This window comes from Miniopterus natalensis, chromosome 12, assembly GCF_054644295.1.
Source record: "Miniopterus natalensis isolate mMinNat1 chromosome 12, mMinNat1.hap1, whole genome shotgun sequence".
Lineage (NCBI taxonomy): Eukaryota > Metazoa > Chordata > Mammalia > Chiroptera > Miniopteridae > Miniopterus > Miniopterus natalensis.
Window position 1 is genome coordinate 60,540,658 of NC_142092.1, and position 19,758 is coordinate 60,560,415.

Sequence of the window (19,758 nt, forward strand, 5' to 3'; positions counted from 1 at the left end):
AGATGTCTGGCTCAGAGGAGGGGCTCAATAAGTAAATTCCAGGTAAATTATTGGATCCCCATTTGCCAAATGAAGACATCGAGGCTTGAAGGGATTACTGCTATGTGTGTAGAGTTCCTGGTAAGGTACATTTTGTGTCTTCCTGGGGGATGCCAGGTTTGGGCCCAAATCTGCTTGACTCCATAGTCTACTTCTCATATCCACAATGCTCATTGACTTGAAAATAATTAGTGTTTATTCACAGCCCAGAAAAATATGATGTCACCAGATCGGAAGATTGTCTTCCTGAGAACAAGCTGTGGCACAAATAGACACCCACTTTCACATCCCCCATCCCCAATAATCATGCATATCTAGATGGAATTAACTTCAAAATTATAAATCAACAAAGCAAGGCTTTATAAGAAAAGAAGTCACTGAATGGAATAACTTCACAGACTGAGTGGGGGGATTTCTCCTTCTCTAGCCTGGGAGGTATTTATGAATGGACATGAGGCAGGCTAGCAGGCACTGAGATATCATATAGGTACCCACAGATATTTAGCACCAGCAGGTATTATCACCTGATCGTGTAATGTCAGAACTGAAAGGGAAGACTGTAGAGGTGATTTGATATAACTACCTAATTTATAGATTATTAATTCTCTATTTGTGTACAGCAAATTCCCACAGACTTAATGGCTTAAAAAAAAAATCCCACATTTATTGTTACACAATTTCTGTAGGTCAGAAGACCAGGCCTAGAATGACTGAATCCTTCACTCAGGGTCTCATCAGACTGAAAGCAATGGGCAAGCGAAGGCTGTGACTGTCATCTGGAGCATGGCATACTCCTCTCAGCTCGCAGGTTGTAGTCAGAACCCATTTCCTCCTGGTTGTAGGACTGAGGTTCCTGTTTTCTTGCTAGCTGTCAGTCAGGGACCTAGAGACCACCCCTTGTTCCCTGCTGTATAATCTAACACAATCACAAGAGTGATACCTCATCATATTCACAGGTTCTACCCACACTCAAAGGAGAGGGATTATATAAGGGCAAGGGTACTGGGGTCAACTATAGAATTCTGCCTACCAAATAAGTTGAGAACACATGTCCCAGATGGACAAATAGACTTGATTTGTCTGGAGTACAGGGCTTACTGGAGACTGATGGCTGTTCACCTGGCTCCAAGTTCATCTCTCTACTTCTGGTCTCTGTAAATCAATTGCTTCAGTGTTGTGTATCTAAAACTCAGTCATCCTGATTGATAATGCTATTGGGATACATTAGGTTGGAAGTGACAAAAACGCAAATCACACTGGCTTAAGTAGCAGGGAATGTTATTGGCTCATAGTGTCAGGTACCTGCCTATGACTCTAGGTATCTCTGGACCTATTTTGTGGTTAAATCTCCCTCCATGTTGCCTTCATTCCCAGTCAGGCCTCCTGATTGTGGTGGCAAAGGGAATTGCCCGAACTCCAGGCTTGGATTTTACCAGCTAAGTGTGTGCATTATTATCATTTTGTTTTATGAGTATTTTTTAATAGTGGTTCCAGTATATGTTCCGGGGCTAACTCTGATTATACCAATCTGTGTCAGTACCCATCTCTAAACCAACCATAGTGACCACTGGGATAGAACACCCTGCCTGGCTGGTCTTGGTTACACAACCTAGGGCCAGGGGCTAGAATCAGCACCTGTCGAACCAAATGGACTGAGAAACTGAGAGGGCTGGTTTCCCAAAGGAAAATAAAGGCGGTGCTGGCACAGGAGGAAAATGGATGCAAGGCAGTTAAATGCTACCAATAGCCTATGTAGGGCTCCCCCTAGTGGAATGAGGTGGAGAGTGAGAGCTGGGGTAAGGCAGGCCTGTTACAAACAGGGAGGTGAGAAGAGAGAGGAGAGTGGAATAGACTGATCATTAAACCACCAAAAACAGTGTTTAACAGAGAAGTAAAGAGAGAACCAGTCCACTAGCCTTGATGACTTTGACTACCTGGGGTCAAGCTGTGGGTGCATCATTACAAAGTGTTAATCTTATGTAAGTCATACTAAGTTCCCGAGCCTGTTTCCTTTTCTGTAAAATGGGGCTACCTGCCATGCCTACTTCATCTTTCAGTCGTTGCAAAAGTAAGGTTTGGAAAAACAAGGCAAAGCGAGGGAGAAACTATCTGAGATTTCAAAAGGGCTTACGTACACTAAATTATTAATTCACGTAGAATATTGAAATTTGCAATAGGATTATCCCTTGAGACTAAGTCAACAGGATAGTACTTTTTTGGACACCTTTTTAAAAAACCCCTTTTTAGAACTCATATGCCACCAAGGTAACGGCCTGGGCAAGCTCTGGCCTAAGGAAGCTGGAACTTTGGCAACATGGAAGGGAGAAGGAGTTGAGAGAGAAAGCTGGGCATATCTAGTGAAGCAAGTCTGCACGTGTTCATGTCCAAATGCATCCATTCTCGTGGCTGAGAGAGAGCCTACTGGGAGACCAGGAGGCATGCAATCCTCGTCCAGGCATCAGTAGGTGTTGGCTTGGCTCCAGAATACCAGTGTGCTTGCTGAAAGAGCTCAGCCAGGAGCTGGGGCTACCAAGACCAAGGCTCACATGTGCAAACAGGCATCAGACCAGGCCGAAAGTGAAGGGTGCCAATATTCTTCAAGGCCTGGGACAGCACAGTGACTGTGGGCTTGGCTTCTGTACCAGGGTGGGCTGGGTTTGAATCTTGGATCTGGTATGTGACATTGGGAAATGCATTTAACCTCCCTGTGTCTCAGTACTTTTCATCTGAAAATGGGGGTTATAATCAATAATAGTCTTGATATCATGGGACTGTTTAAGGGATTAAATGAAGTAATATTTGTGAAATACACAGAGTACTTCCTGGGACATAGAGTATGGTTAATACTTTTTCGCTGTATTTTTATGTGCCACGGTCTCATTGTGAATATAGCTTTTAAGCCTTGAGTTCTAGTTCTAGCTCAGGAAACATATTCTAAACAAATAGTATCACCAGTCACTGTTTAATTACAATGACGATACATGTTTTGAGGGAGACGTTCAGGTGTGAGAGAGCTGATAACAGGGGACCTGCCTTGGTCTGGAGATGAGGGAAGTGACATTCACCCTGATCCTTAGAGGGTGAGCAGGACTTAGATAGCAGTGGGAAGGGCTTCTGACTGAAGGAACAGCTGGCACAAAGGTTTAGAGGCATAAAGGAATTTTGTAAACTCTAGTAACTGGAAGAGTGCCAGTGTGGGTGGTGCGGAGGGGGAGACATGACATTAAGGAGAAAAATCAAGCCTTGTGCACTTCATGTTAAAATGTGCTTTTTCCTAATTGAAGTAGTAGAGGGTATATGTGAACTAAATATTTAAGGAGAGGTCAGATTTGCTTAGGCAGAAGTGAAGGGTTACTGGGGAGAAAAAGCCATGGAAGTAGAGGGACTGGTCTAATTAAGGCACAGAAAGAGGACACTGGGAGCCAGAAGCAATGAGCAGTGAATTTTTGTTAACAGGGAAGGTACAGGGGCGATAAGTAGGTATAAGAACAGCAGCCAGATGATGGGGGGCATTGAATTCTGGGCAGAAAGTTTCTGACTTTGATACTTTGGTTGGCAATGAAAAATCCCCCATGCCTAGCTGGTGTGGCTCAGTGGTTGAGTGTCAACCCAGAAACCAAGAGGTGACAGTTTGATTTCCGGTCAGGGCACATGCCCGGGTGCCGGCTGGATCCCCAGTAGGGGGCGTGCAGGAGGCAGCCGATGGATGATGTTTCTCATCTATCTTTCTATCCCTCTCCCTTCCTCTCTCTCTAAAAATCAATAAAAACATATTTAAAAATCCTCCAGATTTCGGATAAGTAGATAAGAGCTGTGTTTTAAGCTTATTGCCCCAGCAGGTTTGGGAAAGGGTGACAGTGAAAAGGGAGAGGAAAGGAGAGGAGAGAAAGAGAGAGAAAGAAAGAGAGAGAGAAGACTAAATGGCATTTAGCATTTTTGTTCAATTAGGACATGCTAATAAAAACCTAGATGAGAAAGGCATGGAAGGCTTGAATGTTGCTCATACATAGTAATCACTCAGTAAATATTAGTTCTTATTAATTCAGCTGCTTTTAAAACAAAGTAAAAATAGCTCTTGAGAGGTGCAAACTGTTGTACCTCATACAGAGACAAACGCTCGCCTCTCGGTTCCTGCATTTCCTGCGCCCCCGCACGTGCCCGCTGCATTCCGTGGTACGGTCTGGTTTATGGATAAGTGTGGCTGAGCAATGGACTTCAGACTCCCAGAAGACAGGTACCAGGGGCCATATCTGTTTCTGAATCTTTCATAGCACCTCATATTCAGTAGGCACTTAACAAATGCCGGCTTCTTTCCGCACTTGTTCAGTCTGTTCTGAACCCAAAGGACCTCGGATGAAGGGATTTTAACTCCTTTGAGATTTGACTGGAGTAGTCAACTTAAGCTTTTGAGGCAGTGGCAGGTGGCTCAGAGTCCTGCACAAATAGGGCTAAATCTTATCTTTATTTACAGTGGGGGAAGTAAAACTTCCATATTGTCACTGAACGTTTATCTATATTTCTTGTCTATTTCTAGAAAAAAGGCTGCTTACCTGCTTTTTGATTTCCCTATTGACTTCCACTTTCCAGTTTCTCAAGCTGACATATAATGAAGCAATCTATAAAATCTAAGGTCATGCTGGAGACCGGAAAAGTTATTTCCTCCAGAGGTCCTGAAGCTGGGGTCCAGGTATACATATGAATGAGGTTGGCAAATGAAATGCCATGCAAAATTTTGTGGGTATTTTTGTAAGTGTATTTTTTTCAGAAGAGGGAGGGTCTATAGAAATTATGAGGTTCTCATCTAAAAATATGATTCACTGCTTATCAAGCCATCATAATAGGAAAACTAAAAAGGAACCATCAGACTGTGTCATTAAAATGTCCTTGACAAAAAGGTCCCATTCTAGATCACCCAAGATCTACAGAGAGGAAGTTCTTTCTTAAGTCTACCCTAATTCTTTGGCACCTTCTCCCATGCAAGCCCTTGGTAAATTCAGTGGAAATAGCAAACAGCTGCTCACCAACACCCACCCCAAAGAAAGAACAAGACATTTCTCACATATCTCAAGCTGCCTTAAATGTTCTTTCTTTGGCAAAGAAGAAAAAAAAAGAAATATATTTTTGGCCTCTAAACCTTTTCCCACCCGTGCGTATTTCTGCAGAAATGTTATCCATATGGTTCCGATTGCTTCCTTCATAAGTCATTAGGAATGCTTTACACCGAGAACTTTTCTGATCACCAAGGGGTCTTTGGAGACTTTTAAAAATGGCTCTCTTAGCCTTTCTTCATAGAAACAGGGAAACTAAACAGAGCCAAATGCAAATGAACTAAGACCTGGAAAGTTTGGAGTTTTATTCAAAACTCAGAAACTATAAGGCTCGGATAAGTCTTACATCTATCCATGCAAAGCCTTCACCTCCTCCTGCAGGGACACTAGCTGATAAATACCCCATTGGCACACAGGATGCAGAGGTCTTAGCCTTTAAGTTGATATTTAGGGCTGAGCGTGGTGGCCCCTTTAAAGGCTAAGCTTTTCCAACCACCCCAATGCTTCTCCATTATTTCCAGAGGTCACAGTAAAGATTTTGTACTTAGACTTGGGCGCGGAATTCCTGAGTCCATCACCTACCAGCTGTCCCTTGGCAAGCTACTCAAGGTTTCCAAGCTCCAATTTCCTATGATGTAAAAATGGGATAGTATCACCTATTTCATACCTCACAGCATTTTGAGAATTATCAAATATAATCCAGGGAAGCTCCCAATGAAATGCCCAATGCATGGTAAAAGCTCAAAAATTGTCTCTTTCCCTCTTCTCTTGTAGTCTAACAATAGTTAGCGCTGGGAAGGGTTCTGTGTTTCCTGAGGGAAATACTGGCTGTGTGGGGCGGAGGAGAGGAAGATAGGAAGATGTTCCACAGTGTTGAGTTCTCTCTTTCTGAGGCATCTGGACCACAGCCCACCTTGGGGGACTGATTAAGAGAGAAGAGCAGAGAGGAATCGGTCTGTATCTCGGGCCGCCTCGGAAGCTGCCTAACTAGGTTGTTTCAGGCGGATTTCAGACCGACATCCCCAGCAGGGCTGCTGTTGCCTACTCTCACTCAAGGAGAGATGACGGAGAAACAGAGATAAAGGAAGGGAAAAGTGAAGGAAGGGACGGGGCAGGGAAGGGCAGAGAGGAAAGGCAGGAGAGAGTGCAGCCTGCGGGGAGGGGGGGACAGGAGACGTGGACCTGGATGGGAGACTCGTGTGTGCGCCGTGAGTGTGTCTCTTTGTGGTTGGAATCGAAGTCAGAACTGTCTCAGGAACCACTGCCCAGGATCTGAACCTGGGCCAGACGCCGAGGGAAGAAGAAAATTGTCCAAAGAAAATGGAGCAGCTTTCACCTGGCAGAGAGGAATCAATCACTCCGTCGGCCGGGGGCTGGGGAGCTGTCCGTGGTGCTGACTCCCCGTGATTTGGATGCGAGCGAAGGAGACGTGAGAGGAGCTTTGGACGGGAGGGAGCGCTCCTGCTCCCCTCGACTCGGCCCCTGCGCCCCACCCCACCCCACCCCCACCCCAGCCCTGTCCTGCTGAGGCCTGGGCTCATTCTGGTTAGTTCCCTGTCTCTTCCTCAATTTTCCCCACCCTCCTTATCAAGGAAATAATTTTTCTCAAGTTCTCAATTCCTCACTCAGAAATGTATCTTCTGTTTTGTTTCAAGGCTCCTCTTCCTCTAATTAATTCACCAGGCCCCCGATCCTCCCCCCTCCCCCCCCGCAGTTATCACATCTCTCCTAGCACCCTTTGCATAATAATAGCATTAATAACAGTAGCAATCATAATTACAGGTAACACGCTTGGAGCGCTTGCCAGGTGTCCGGGAGTGCTCTGAGCGCTTTGACATACATCGGCTCATTTAAATCTCACACCAACTATGCTCCATAGGTAGTTACGCTCTCCCATTGTGCAGCCGAGGGACTGAGGCTCGGGGGCAAGCGGTGCGACCAAGCCCGCGCAGCTGCAGGATGCCACCGGGTCGAGAGCCTGCACTTTTACCGAATCCGGGTTCCTTTAAATGTCTCACCACTTTTTCCTGACTGCTCCCTGCCCCTCCATCTGGTGGCTTCGCGATGCCTGAGCTTCCAGGGGCTGGGAACCTTCATTGCCCATTTAGCTTACGTTTAAAGAGGAAGCGAAGTAAGCCTCCTGAGCGTGCACGGCGTGAGCACTCCGCCTGCGGGCCGGCCTTCCCGCGCCAGCCCCGCACCCCGCGCCTCCCGCTCGCCGAGTCCCTGCCTCGGCCCCCGCGGCCCCTCGCCCCCGCCCTGCCCCGGGCTCCATCCAGAGAACTTTGCGGCCCCTCGGCGTCTCGCTCCCACACCCTGCCCACCTTGGGGAAGCCCTCGCCTAATTCTGGGGGGCTGCGTGGGCTCCTGCCTACAGAGCCAGAGGAGCAGGCGGTCTCACATACTCACGGGGAGGCACGGAGATACAGGCGGACCCGCGCGGCGCCTCCCCAGACAGAATCACACTCAGATACGCACAGACACGCAGGCACCCGCATACCCAGAAACACGCAGACACTCGCGACGCGCACGGCGACGGGCGCGCTTAGGACACCACGATGCGGTCTCGCAGTCCCCGCCGGCGCTCACGCGGGGACGCGCCCCCCCATCCCCAGACCCAGGCGGTTCCTCAAGGGCTCAGCCGCAGCCCACCCAGGCTGCCCCTCCCCCCGAAGAGGCCTCCTCGCTCCCCTCCCCTCCCCTCCCTTCCCCTCCTCTCCCCTCCTCCCCCTCCTCCTCCTGCGCCTAAAGATGTACAAAACACTCCTCGGAATAAACCCGGGCTCGGGGCTCCTCCCTTCCCGCCCCCCGGCGCCGCTCCCCCATTCATTTTCGCCCGTCGCCGGGTAAGTCCCTCCCCCCGCGTAGCCCGGCCCCCGCCGCTCCCCGCCCGGAGACCGCGGCGCACTCGGACTTCCCTCTCCATTCGCCAGCCGCCGCGCTCCGGTCCCCACGGCTGCGAGCCGGCCCCGCGCGGGGGGAGGAGGCCAGCGCAGGCGAACGCGAGGGGGAGCGAGGGGGAGCGGGGAGAGGGGAGCGGGGAGAGCGAGCGAGCGCGCGCCGGGGCGCGGGGAGCAGTGGCCGCCTTCCGGAGCCGGGATTCATGCCTGTCCTCGGGACCAGCCAAGGGGACTTGACGGCTGAGTATGAGCCAGGCTGCTAGGAGCCAGGTGCCCTCACGCCTGCAGTCCCCGCGCCGTTCCCGGGATGCGAGCTGGACGCAGGGCTCTCCCAAGTTCCCACCGAGCCGAATAAAAAGCGTCCGCCCGCAGCTCTCCGCCGAAGACGGACATTGACTCCAGGTAAGGCGGCGCCAGGCGCGGCGCCCCGCGGCCCGTCTGCCCTTGGAGACGGCCCCGGGCCGCTTTCGGGGGGCGCCCCGCCGCCCCGCCCCCCTTCCTCCCAGCACCCTTCGGCTCTTCCCTCGCCGCCTGCCTCCTCCAAGTCCGCTCAGGTTCCCGGGAAGGGGGTGGTGGGGGGGTGGGGGGTTGTTTTCTGGGGTGCAAAGGGTTAAATGCGGGTTTTAGTAAGTGGCATGTGTGCGCTCCCCGCGCGCTCCCGACGTGTGTACCATGGTGGAAACTTGATGTGGCGCTAGTGTGTGTTTGCGTGTGCGGCGTCGTTGGCGTTGGATGCGTGTGTTTGTGATGTGTGTGTGTGTGTGTGTGTGTGTGTGTGTGCGCCTGTGTGTACGTACACGGGAGGGGTGAAGAGGTCCTATAACCTACTTAAGGCGCGATGCGTGTGTGCATGTTTGTACGTATGTGTTTGTATGTGTGCGCGCTTGTGTGCCTTTTAATTAGGTCTCCAGCTCACACGAAATGGGATCCTTACTATAGGATCACGCACGTAGCCACCGGGAAACCCGCCGTGGACTTCCTCTTGGGGCTCTGGGATGGGGCTTTGGGGAGGACTACGGAGATTAGGATGGCACCTTATAGAGCCAAATGTTGGTACCCTTGAAGGAAAATTCTCCAAAGGATGGAGACCTGCTACACTTGGACTCACCGTTTCGTATGAAAGAGAAATGGCCAAACCTTGAGGCAATGAGATGCTGTCACTTTAAATTCCGCACTAGGCAGACTCCAGGATTCTGATGGGAATTTGGAGTCGCTGGGCGGTGGGCGGCAGAGGAAGGGAGAAGTCAGCAGTGGGCTCCTTACCTGGGGCTTGACAAGTCTGGGATAGAGTCTACCCTGCTCCTTCATTTGTAATTGTAACAGCATAACAGTGCCTTCTGCTTCTGGTGCTTTGGGGGAGGACCGGGGACAGTTTGCATGGATACCCCTAAAGGAAATGGAGAGAGTCCTCAGGGACTTGCTCATCCATCATAGTTACACAGGATCTCAAATTCCTACAAAATTCATTTGGGGTAAGCGCTGGGTAGTATGGAAGGAGATGGATGGGGCACTTCCCTAGGACAGACTCCTCCTTCCGTCCCCATTTCACACAGGCTTGGGAAGCCCCACTTTAGGAGAATCTCTTCCTAAACTGTCCCTCCTCATGGCTCCCCTGGAGTTGGAGGATACTGGGATCAGGCAGAGAGGCAGTGCATGTGTGTGTGTGTGTGTGTGTGTGTGTGTGTGTGTGTGTGTCAGCACTGAGGGAGACCTACGATTTGGGAAGGGGTTGTGGGTAGAGAACTCATGGCAGGATATGGCTGTAATTGACTTATTGAGTCATGTTGTCTATTTGCACCTCACATCTCTTGCTTGGCTCCAAAATACTGCCAAGGGCACAGGGGTGGTGGAAGGAATCTCTGTGAGAGAGACAGTCCAGGCCAAGTCCCTCTTTCCTCTTTCCTCCACCTCCTAGGAGGCTCTCTAGGTAAGTCCCTTGGCCACCCTGGCTAGGTCCTGCTGGGCAGGGACTCTGGGGCCAGCCATTGATTTGATTCCTGGCTGCCTCTTACAGGCCTGCCCTACTCAGCAAAAATGCTGAGTTTTACTGCTGTTCATGCTTCCAGATTCGGCAGCTGTTACTTTTCCAAGGTAAGAGGCAGCCGCTCGGCTCTCAGAAGCAAGACTAGAGGAGGCTGGGGGCTGAGATGCTGGGACACAGCCTCTTGTCTCGCTGGAAAGGGGCCACTGAAAAGACCTTTTGGGAAAATGAAAGTAGAAATATACTTGTCTTAAACATTATTTATATGTATGTATATATGTATCTTCTGGGGAGAGATAAAAGCAAACATGTGTTGGCAGGAACCTGCCCTGGCGGGTGGGTGCCGGTGCTACCTGCAGGCACTTGCAGCCGCACCATTCCCTGGCCAGGGGCTGATACCTGAAACTGAAGCCTCCACAGGGCCATGGCGAATCTGCTTCCAGAAACTCACCTCAGAGCAGAGCTCCCAAATTCCTTCTGGGTGTGGGGGGAAGGCAGAGGAAGAGACGCGTGTAAGGAACTGCTCACATTTTCTCTCTTTTTCAATCTATAGACAATCAAATCTGGAAGGAATATGAAAGGACAGGCAGGACTCTGTGCCCAGGGAGGGGATGAGAATTCCCCAGCATTCTCTAGGGAGTTGGTGGTGTGCCCGGGCTAGAACCTGTGATGCCTGACGCCCAGATCACCGCCACACTGCCCAGGGGCTATATAATACTCCTCAGCCCTATCTTGTCACTGTGCTCCCACCCGAGACAATCGCTTGTCTTCTCTCATCAAACTTCTCATTTCAGAGATGCATGTCAAAGCTGCTCCATCTGGAAACGTGACCCCAGAAAGAAAGGGCCCAATCACTCTCCTCACTAGACAGACAGACAGACAGACAAATAGACACACACAGGCACACACACATGCACCCGCACATGCACACAAACATACATTCTTTCTCCAGTGCCTTCAGGGAATTGCAAACAGGAAGGGACCCAATACTGGCTATGACTATAGAGCCTCCAAACTGTACCTGAGCTCTTTATTAAGACGTGGTTTGCTTTCCATAGAGTCAAATGCACACCCCTCCAGCGATGCAAATACTTCAGGCAAATGAATGCCTTTATACTGAGAATCTTGCCCTTATTCACATTATACATCTCCCAGCCACAGGCGCCTGTGCGGGCACACATGCACACATGAGTCATACACACATGTGCCCACACAGATCCAGAAACCTTTCCTACTGGCTGTATTCCCCCAAAGGGAATTGCAACCTCCGCACCAAATCGTGTGCCCCCATATAAAGGCATCTCCCACAGGAAGACTGGGACTCAGTACCGGGGAAGGAGAAATATAGAGGCCTATGAAAGATAGGCTTTTGAGAAGTCAGAATCAGGGCCCACAGAAGTATGCTCCCAGACTCCAAGATGTGTGTTTCGGGGTGCAGGCAAGCTCTGAGAGGAAAAACATGGGGATTTCAGGCCCATCTGCAATAGAGGCTTTTCCGGGGCTGGATGGCACTTTAGTTCCCAGAAGGGGGAGCTGTGACTCCATTTCAGCCAAGGAGAAACAGCTCAGAGATTCTGAATCAGCTACGGGGCCCCTGTTGAGTTTAGATGGCCCAGCTGAGGCCGAAATGTATTTATTTGAAACAGTACAGGTGGGGACCTTAAAAACACTCTCCCCTGCTTAGTCCAATAAAAACACCTTGGTGCTTGCAAGAGTTTGTGCTACTGACCACAAAGTCCTCTATTTGTCTGGAAAGGTCTTTGCCCAAGGGGCCTTCAGTTGTGTGAAGAGACATTTTCTGATTTGCATCCTCTAGTTTGTCCCATCCTAATTCCTTAAACAAAATCACCCATACATAGCACCTGAACAGGCCACTAAGGTTAGACATATCCCGCCCTTCTCTCCCTGCATCGCACTTGCTAAATTCCAAAGGTTAATCAATTGGCCAGCGAACCCCTGGTAATCATGTTACACATTAGGTGGGGGTCGTGTGAAAAGGACAGGTATCCAAATGCCGTTCCCCAAATAACCCTCCTTGTTTTCCATTCTAATCTTTCTGCAAGGAATACCTTTATCTCCTCTCCTCCATTTCCCAACCTCGGCATTTACTTTTAAAAATCCTACCCGTATTTCAACATCCAGGTCAAATGACCCTTTCAAGAAGTCTTCCCAAAACCTTATTTTGGAAGTAATCTCGTTCCCCCCTGTTCATTCACATAATTTTTCCTGAAACTCTTTTAGCTGTGTCTCTGCTTTGTTTTATAGCTCTGTGGGTACATGTCTAGCTTGCCCTCTTCCATATGGTCTTTTTAGGAGCAATTTTTTTAAATCCCCAAGGACTGACACATAATAGTTGTTCTATAAATGTTGCTATTGCTGTTTTTCAGCCTCAACAGAAGCTGTAACACCCCCCCCCCCACCGCCCACTCCTTCATGTTCACTCAAAGCAGTGCAATCATGGCTTCAAGATTGCACCGCTGCACCCACAATATAGGGATATCAGTGGTGAGTCAGACAGGTAAACTGACGTCCTGCTTGAAGTATTACCCTGCTGCATCCCAGGGTCCTTAGTTTTGTTCTCAGTTAATCTTTCTTCTCACCCAGTGAGGCAGATACAACCCCCGTTTACACAAGAGGCTACTGGACTCATGCTGGCTGGGTCCCTGGCCCAAGGCCACATAACCAGCAGGGAGATAAGATTGGAACCTCCCTCCTTGTTTCAGCGTCTTTCCAGTGTGCCACTGACTTAATGGTAACCACTGCGGATGGCAAACAGGATTGGGTTGTTCAAAAGGTGCTAGGAATAGCAAGGGGCTTATTATTAATTGTTCGGAATTGATGTTATGAGGGGTCAGGGAGTCATTGGATCAAAGAATCTGTGTTTTCCAGTTTCTCAATAACCAAACCTTTCTCCTCATTCAAGAATTAAGAATCCTTTTTGTAATATCCATAACCGATGGCCCCTTGGTCTCTTTTTCAGTACTTTTAGCAACAGCAAACTCATCACCACGCAAAGCAGCCTATGTTGTATAGAAAGAGCTTTATTGGAGCCTTGACCCTAAGCCTGCTTCTAAGTCTCTGCAATCACACAAGTATTATTCTTTCCTAATGATCTGCCCGTCAGATATGATGGAAGCACGATCGTATCACCACCAGCATTGTCTTTTCGACTGGATGGGGCCATTTTTCGTGACATTCCCTTGGGCCCCTCACCAAGCTGGATATTGTCTTAGGGACATTATCTAGTTTATCTCACTTACAGGGTTTAGAAGCCACAAAAGCAGGTAGAGACGATTACAAAGTGTCATTTATTCATTCATTAACTCAACAAATATTTACTGGGTTCCTACTGTTTTTCAATCCTCTCTCTAGCCCAATGTTGTCAAATAGAACTTTCTATGATAATGGATATGTTCTCTGGGCTGGCCATCATGATAGCCATTAACCACATGTGACTGCTGAACACTAAAATGTGTCTAGATTACTGGTGAACTGCATTTTAAATCTTATTGTTGTTAATTTTGTTATAATTTAAATAGTTCCGTGTGACTAGTGTTTGTGAGCAGCACAGATCCAGACATTAGAAACGTCTCATGAACATGGTCCTATTTTCATGGAGCTCCTAGTCTAGTGGGGAGAGATGGACAATAACTGAGTGAAAAATAGATAAGCAAAATAATTTCACATAATGGTAAATATCAGGCAAATAATAATTTGGGGTTATAGGCTAGAAAGGAATGTAGATGTATAACTTTCAATAGGGTAGTCAGGAAAAACCTTCTCTGAGGGGGTGATGTTGCGGCCGAGATCTAAACAGAAGGAACCAGCCATGTGATTATGTGGGGAAAGGATACGAGAGGCAGAGACAGGAACAGAGATGAAGTCACTACACAGGGGCAAACTTAGGAAATCTAAGGGGTAGTGTGGTTGAGCTCTTGCATGAGACAAAGACTAAGAAAGGAAAGCAGGGGCCAGATCACAAAGGCCTTATACAGGATGAGGGGGTGAAAAGTCAAGACATCTGCCCTTGGAACCTCCCTGTTTGGGAAGCAGGTAGTCTGAGGATTTAGCTGAGCAGAGCTTGGAGACTGACAGAAGCTCATCACCAAGTACTTTCGATGGGTTTTCATCGTGTCCATATTTTATCACTCATCTCATGAACTCTCTCTGGTCCTGCTCTGAGTGCTACACGCTCCAGAAATCCCCAACTGTAAAGGGAGGGGGAGAAGCTGAAAGAGGGGAGATGGGTAGGAAATGAGGAAGGGAAGGGATACCTGGGGAGAAGGTAATTGAAGTGAAGTCTAGAAGCTGAAATGGGTTTGCATCAGCAAATATTTATTGCGTATCTTGTCTGTGAAAGGCCTGGAAGAAAATGACTTTGGGGGTATGGTGATGAATCCTGCTAGGTGCTGGCAATCTAATAAGGAGATCTTCAAATTTGTAAATAATTGTCATTCACGGTCGACTGGTAGTTGTCATTTCAGAAGTTCTGTGGGGGTCTGGGGAAGTGGCGGTGATGGGGAGGAGGAGCGTGGCCAGACGGTTAGGTCTTGGCGATCGGCGATTGTATCTTTTCACTTTATAGCCCTGTTCATTCTAAATGTCATATGGAAAGAGCTCAGGGACTCGGGGCACCTGATTCTAGCCCTGGCTCCTACCGCTGCCTACCTGGACCACCTTCCAAACAGATCGGGCCCCTTCCTGGGCTCGCCTTCTGCACATTGTGAAGGACCCAACTATGGCCTGTCGCACTGAAGGGGTGTGCAGAGCTCTTTGGAAATGTCGCGTGATGAAATTCTCGCGAAAGCAGAGAGAGACGCACGCACGATGGCCATGCTTCGTCATAAGGGCTGGGTGTCTTCTCAAAAATGAGCCAGTGTGAGGGAAGCCATAGCTCAGGGCACAGACCGTGGCTAAGACAGGGTGGCTGAGTGGGACGGATGTGCTGCTCTTGTACCTCTTCACATCAGAGCGATTAAGGGGTAGCTTGAGCGCCACCCTCCTGGAAGGCATTAGCCTAAAAAGCTGCCTGGAAACCCGCAGACAGTCCTTGCTACTGAGGGGGCAAAGAAGACAATTAAAAGATAATGAGGCTGAGGAAAAGTGAAATTAATTTCTTTTTTTTTTTTTTTTTTTTCAATGAGGGTGGGGACCTTTGTCTCTCAAAGGAACTGTCTTTTAGAAATTGCAGGTGGACTTGAAGAGGATAGGCTAACTAGACCGAGTGTGAGGCAGTTAAGAGTGTAAATCACCCGGCCTGTCTGCTCTCCAGCAGGGGACACATAGGGAGAGAGGGCCTGGTGAGGACACCAAATATATCATTCTGAACAAACCCCGTTCTCCATTCGCAGAGACTTTTCTCATGGGTGCAGAGCTGCATACGATGGTGTGGGAACCATCTTGGGAGCAGCTGAGAGACTGTATCCCCCAAGGATGGGGAGGTAGATTCATAAGGCAATTAACAAAAGCAAGACGCAGTCGCTTTCATGTAAACTGCTAAGGTCGAAGCAACGGGGCTCCAAGTAAATGACCCATCTGAACAGCCAGAACCCTTTGTAGAGGTTAACCCAATACTGGCCCAGAAGGGTTTCTGAGGTAGAATTTATGTCGCCTTTCAGAGGTTCTGCGAATGAACCAGTGGGACCCTCGGTGAGAATCAGGGATCCTGGGGTACTGGGGAGCAGCGCGTTACAGGCTGCAAGCTGTTCGAGCAGAGGACGAGCGGGCATCCAGGATAGGATTGCTTTCTAGAGCACCCGCACTTCCGAGGGGTCAGGGCTCACAGCTCTGTCCCAAGAACCTGCAGTCCACTGAAGCAGGTGGGCACTCCTGTGGGCTGTGGAACTCCTAGAGACCCCGGGAACCCCAAGATAAACCTGAGAGAGCCGTCCAAGAGCCGTGACACACACCTCCCTTAAGTAAGTATGTTTGGTTTATGTGGTAGTGGAGAAGCTAAATTTCTCATGGAATTTGATGGGCTCGGAGTTTATAGGCACATCATAGGGGAAGACCTACAAGGAGCCTTGGCTGGCGCTTTCAAAAACATCTGCACCAAGCACAGGGGCCATTCCAACAATAACATCGGTGTTTTGGTATGATTAGGGATGTAAGGGAAAGATTAAAAAATAGATTACCCGGCAGGGGGTAGTAATACAGCTTTTCTGCTGGGGCAAATTTTGGAGGGATGACTCTTTGAGATAAAGTGGTTCTCATCAAATGCCATTGCCAGAGACGCCGAAGCAAGGGAGGGCTGAGAGGGCTCATAAATAATTTTATTCTGAATGCACATCAACTGGGCAGCATCATTGAAACTCCAGTGAAGCCTTGCAAGTGATTCTTGAAACCATTACCTGATCAGCCAGTTTCTTCCCCCTTTTCCTTTCCCATCCCGACAGCGGGAATTCCAGATTTAGGCAGAGCATAGGATAGAATTTGAGGGGCTTCTGGAAGGACCTTCTTCCACAATATTTGGAGATGGCCGAAATGTCACAATTATGAAACCATTCTTGGAGTGGCAAAGCGTATGTGCCAAGCATGTCACGCATTCTTTGTGCTGTAATGGGCACTTACCAGATCTGTACCCCAATGTCAACCTCTCAGTGAGGACCTCCCTTGCCCACCTATACAAAGGAGCAAGTCCTCTCCCACATGTCACCTGCCACCTCTATTGCACTCATCTGACTGCCGCATGTTTACCAATTTATTTATCTTCTTTCTCACTAAACTGTCAGCTCCCAGGAGGCGAGAACAAGTCAGCTTTGATCACTGCTGTATTTACAGCTCCTAGAACAGTGTCTGGCACAAAATAAATGTTCATTAAACAATGCTTGTTTGGTTTTAAATGAAAGCATGAACATCACATTTCATAAAAGGCTGTATTCAACACAGATTTCCACCAATGCCACACAAGAGTGTCTTTTTCCCCCCCTGCATTCTTGCCAAGGCTGAATGCTGGCATTAGAAAAAGAAACAAAACAAAACAAAAAAGCCTAAAAAACAAACAAAAAACCCTGTTAATGCTATATGGCATGGCATTGCTATTTTTATTTTTTTGTTATTAAATGAACTTGAAGATTTCGAGTTTTTTAAAATAGATTTATTGGCCAAATGTGTCCCCCATTTGTATTTTTAGCTAGACGTCCAGAGCCCAGCTCACACTCTTACAGTAGATGATCTTCTGACCTTACCAGCACTCAAGTTCCACTAATAGGGGAGACGGTCTTGGCCTTGAACCTTTCTTCCTGTCTGTTGTTTTTATTTTTCCTACCTATTCCCAGCCCCATTCAGTGTTCCTTTCTTTATATATACCTGTATGGGTGTGTGTGCATTTAAAGAGAAATATCATATATATATATGTGTGTGTGTGTGTATATATATATATACATATACACACACACACACACATACACACACACACATGTACATATATGTTTTTCCTCTCTTCCAATTCATGTCACCTCCACCTTCCTACTTCATGAGCTGCTTTAAAAAATGCTACTGTTACCAAAGGCGGCTTTGGCGATTCCACTCCCAAGAAAAATAAGACCTTAGCTCTGACCAGGGTTTTACTCCATTTACTCCATGACTACCGGTCCTAGCCTCAGTAGCCCTTGAACTTCCACAGCTTAAAGGCGCAGATACACACACAGCGAAGGTTTGCCGCCGAGGCACTGTGAAGTTAAATTTCTATTTTAAGAGGCTATGAAGTTGGCAGCTAGAAAGCACTGGAAGAGAGGAAGATATTCATGGAGTTGACAGATAAAGGAGAGAAAGGAAAATGCAGGTTATTAAGGAGATTTAAGAGGCTTCCCTTCAGTGGTGCCATTTATAACATCTCCTGAAACGTGTGAGACGGATGCCTTTTTCGTTTAGATGTACACAACCGGGATGGAGGGCAGGGCCTGCGTGCCAGAGGGTTGAAGATTTGCAACAGTGGACCTGACCTAAGACAGCAGAGTCCCCGCAGCAATAATCAACCTTGATTTTGGGAGGCGGCCACGCTCCTAAGAGCTGGATGGTGCCTTAGAGGGTGGATGGCAGGAGGGCAGTTCGGTGAAAGAGCTTTATGTCTAGCGGCTGAGGGTAGAGGTTGAAGACCCGATGCTGTCACTTACTGTATAACTCAGAGCAAATCCTTTCGCCTCTGAGCCGCAACGTGCTCATCCGGAAAATGGGGAAAATGATTGCAACTTCAGGGTGTGGCTGTAAAGGGTAACTGAGCTAAAGCATGGCAGACATGCCATGCGAGCACTTGGTAAAATACATGGTAGCAATGAGGAAGAGGGGAATCGCGAGGAAAATGGTGGTAAACACCGTTCACACAAGAGCCAGCAGCACCTGGCTGCCTGTCCGCCGCTGTCCCATATGCACGTGCTGAATACCTTGGTCTTGCAGCTTAGAAAGCCACATCAAGAGCTACAGTGACACGGGATGCAGAGGGCCAAGGTGGGAGAACCAACTCAGGTACTGCTGGATCTTAAAGAGAAAATGGTTTCTATCTAAAAAATATGAGGAAGTTAGGCTAGACTATGATGAAGACAACTTTCAGCTCCAGTGACTCACGATCCTGTCTTTTTCTGGTTTCTGACCCATGGTAATACAGAGAAGATAGAAATCTGCCCCAGTCATTTGACATCTATCTGAGCGTTTTTCTACTCTCAGTCTCTCCCCAAGCTGCTGGTATCATATTGCCAAGAGGGGGACAGGGTTTGGTAAAAATGATTAAGCAAGCTCATTTGCAAGGTAGTGCCTTGAACCTGGTAATAATCTCTTTCCTACAAGGCATTTCCAGTTGGAGAACATACCTGGGGTCATGGGCAACATTTCATCTAATGCAACAGAGTGTAATAATAATAAAAAGTAATAATAGTTAACATTTAAATAATGTTGATGATCTGCCAGGCATTGTTCAAAGCACCGATCATATAAACTCATTAAATCTCCACAATATCTCTTTGAGGAGTTGCTATTGTCACCTTCATTTTATAGATGAGGAAACTGGCACAGGAACATCAGGTAATCTGGCCAAGGTTGCAGAGCTAGCCAGCGGCAGAGCTGGCATCCAAACTTGTGCGTCTGAGCTTTCAACCATATTTTCAAGTCAGGCAGAAAGAGTCCAAATCTTTGACAGGTCATCGAGTCAGCGTTGCCCTTGGACAAATGGCATCACTGCGCTGAGCCTTGGTTTCCACATCTCTAGATTGGGCGATGTAGCATCTGCACTTGAACTTGCTGAGAATATTCAACAAGTCACTAAGAGTGGTAGTAGAGGAGCACATTCACAAGTTAGAGAGAGGAGTGAAGCTAGGGAACGTGACCTGTAAAACGGGGCGAACAGCAGTACCGCCCTGACAGTGCTGCTGTGAGAATGAATGTCATATATAAAGCACTTAGCAACATGCCTCATGTACAGTAAGTGCTCAGTAAATGACATTCATGACGTTTATTGACATGGACATGTTTTTTGTATGACATACTATGTATAGCATGGCTCTTTTATGAGATGCACCTTAGTATTGGGGTGGTTATCTTTGGGTGATAGGTTAGGAGGGAACTTAATTCTCCCTTTTATGATTGCCTATATTTCCTAATATTTCTCTAATGAATAGGTGTTATGTGGGTAATTAACATTTTAAGGAGTAGAATTTGGAGGATCAGCGAGGCAGTCTGATAGGAGACACACGTGCGCAGCCTGAGATAATGCAGAGAACTGGTACTGAAATTGGAGTTACAGCAAGTTAGGGAGCAGAGAGGAGTCTGTCTGTGTGAGCCACGAAGGTTGAGTAGCCAG

General features: G+C 48.0%; 1 protein-coding gene across 1 annotated transcript in view; it reads left to right on the forward strand.

Moving 5' to 3' along the window:
- The first annotated feature begins 8,136 nt into the window (after positions 1-8,136).
- BRINP1 (BMP/retinoic acid inducible neural specific 1) overlaps positions 8,137-19,758 on the forward strand; it is a 144,485-nt gene continuing 132,863 nt past the window's right edge. The window contains exon 1 of the mRNA XM_087823223.1: positions 8,137-8,389. The gene's annotated coding sequence lies outside the window, so the exon portion shown is untranslated. The remainder of the gene's footprint in view (positions 8,390-19,758) is intronic.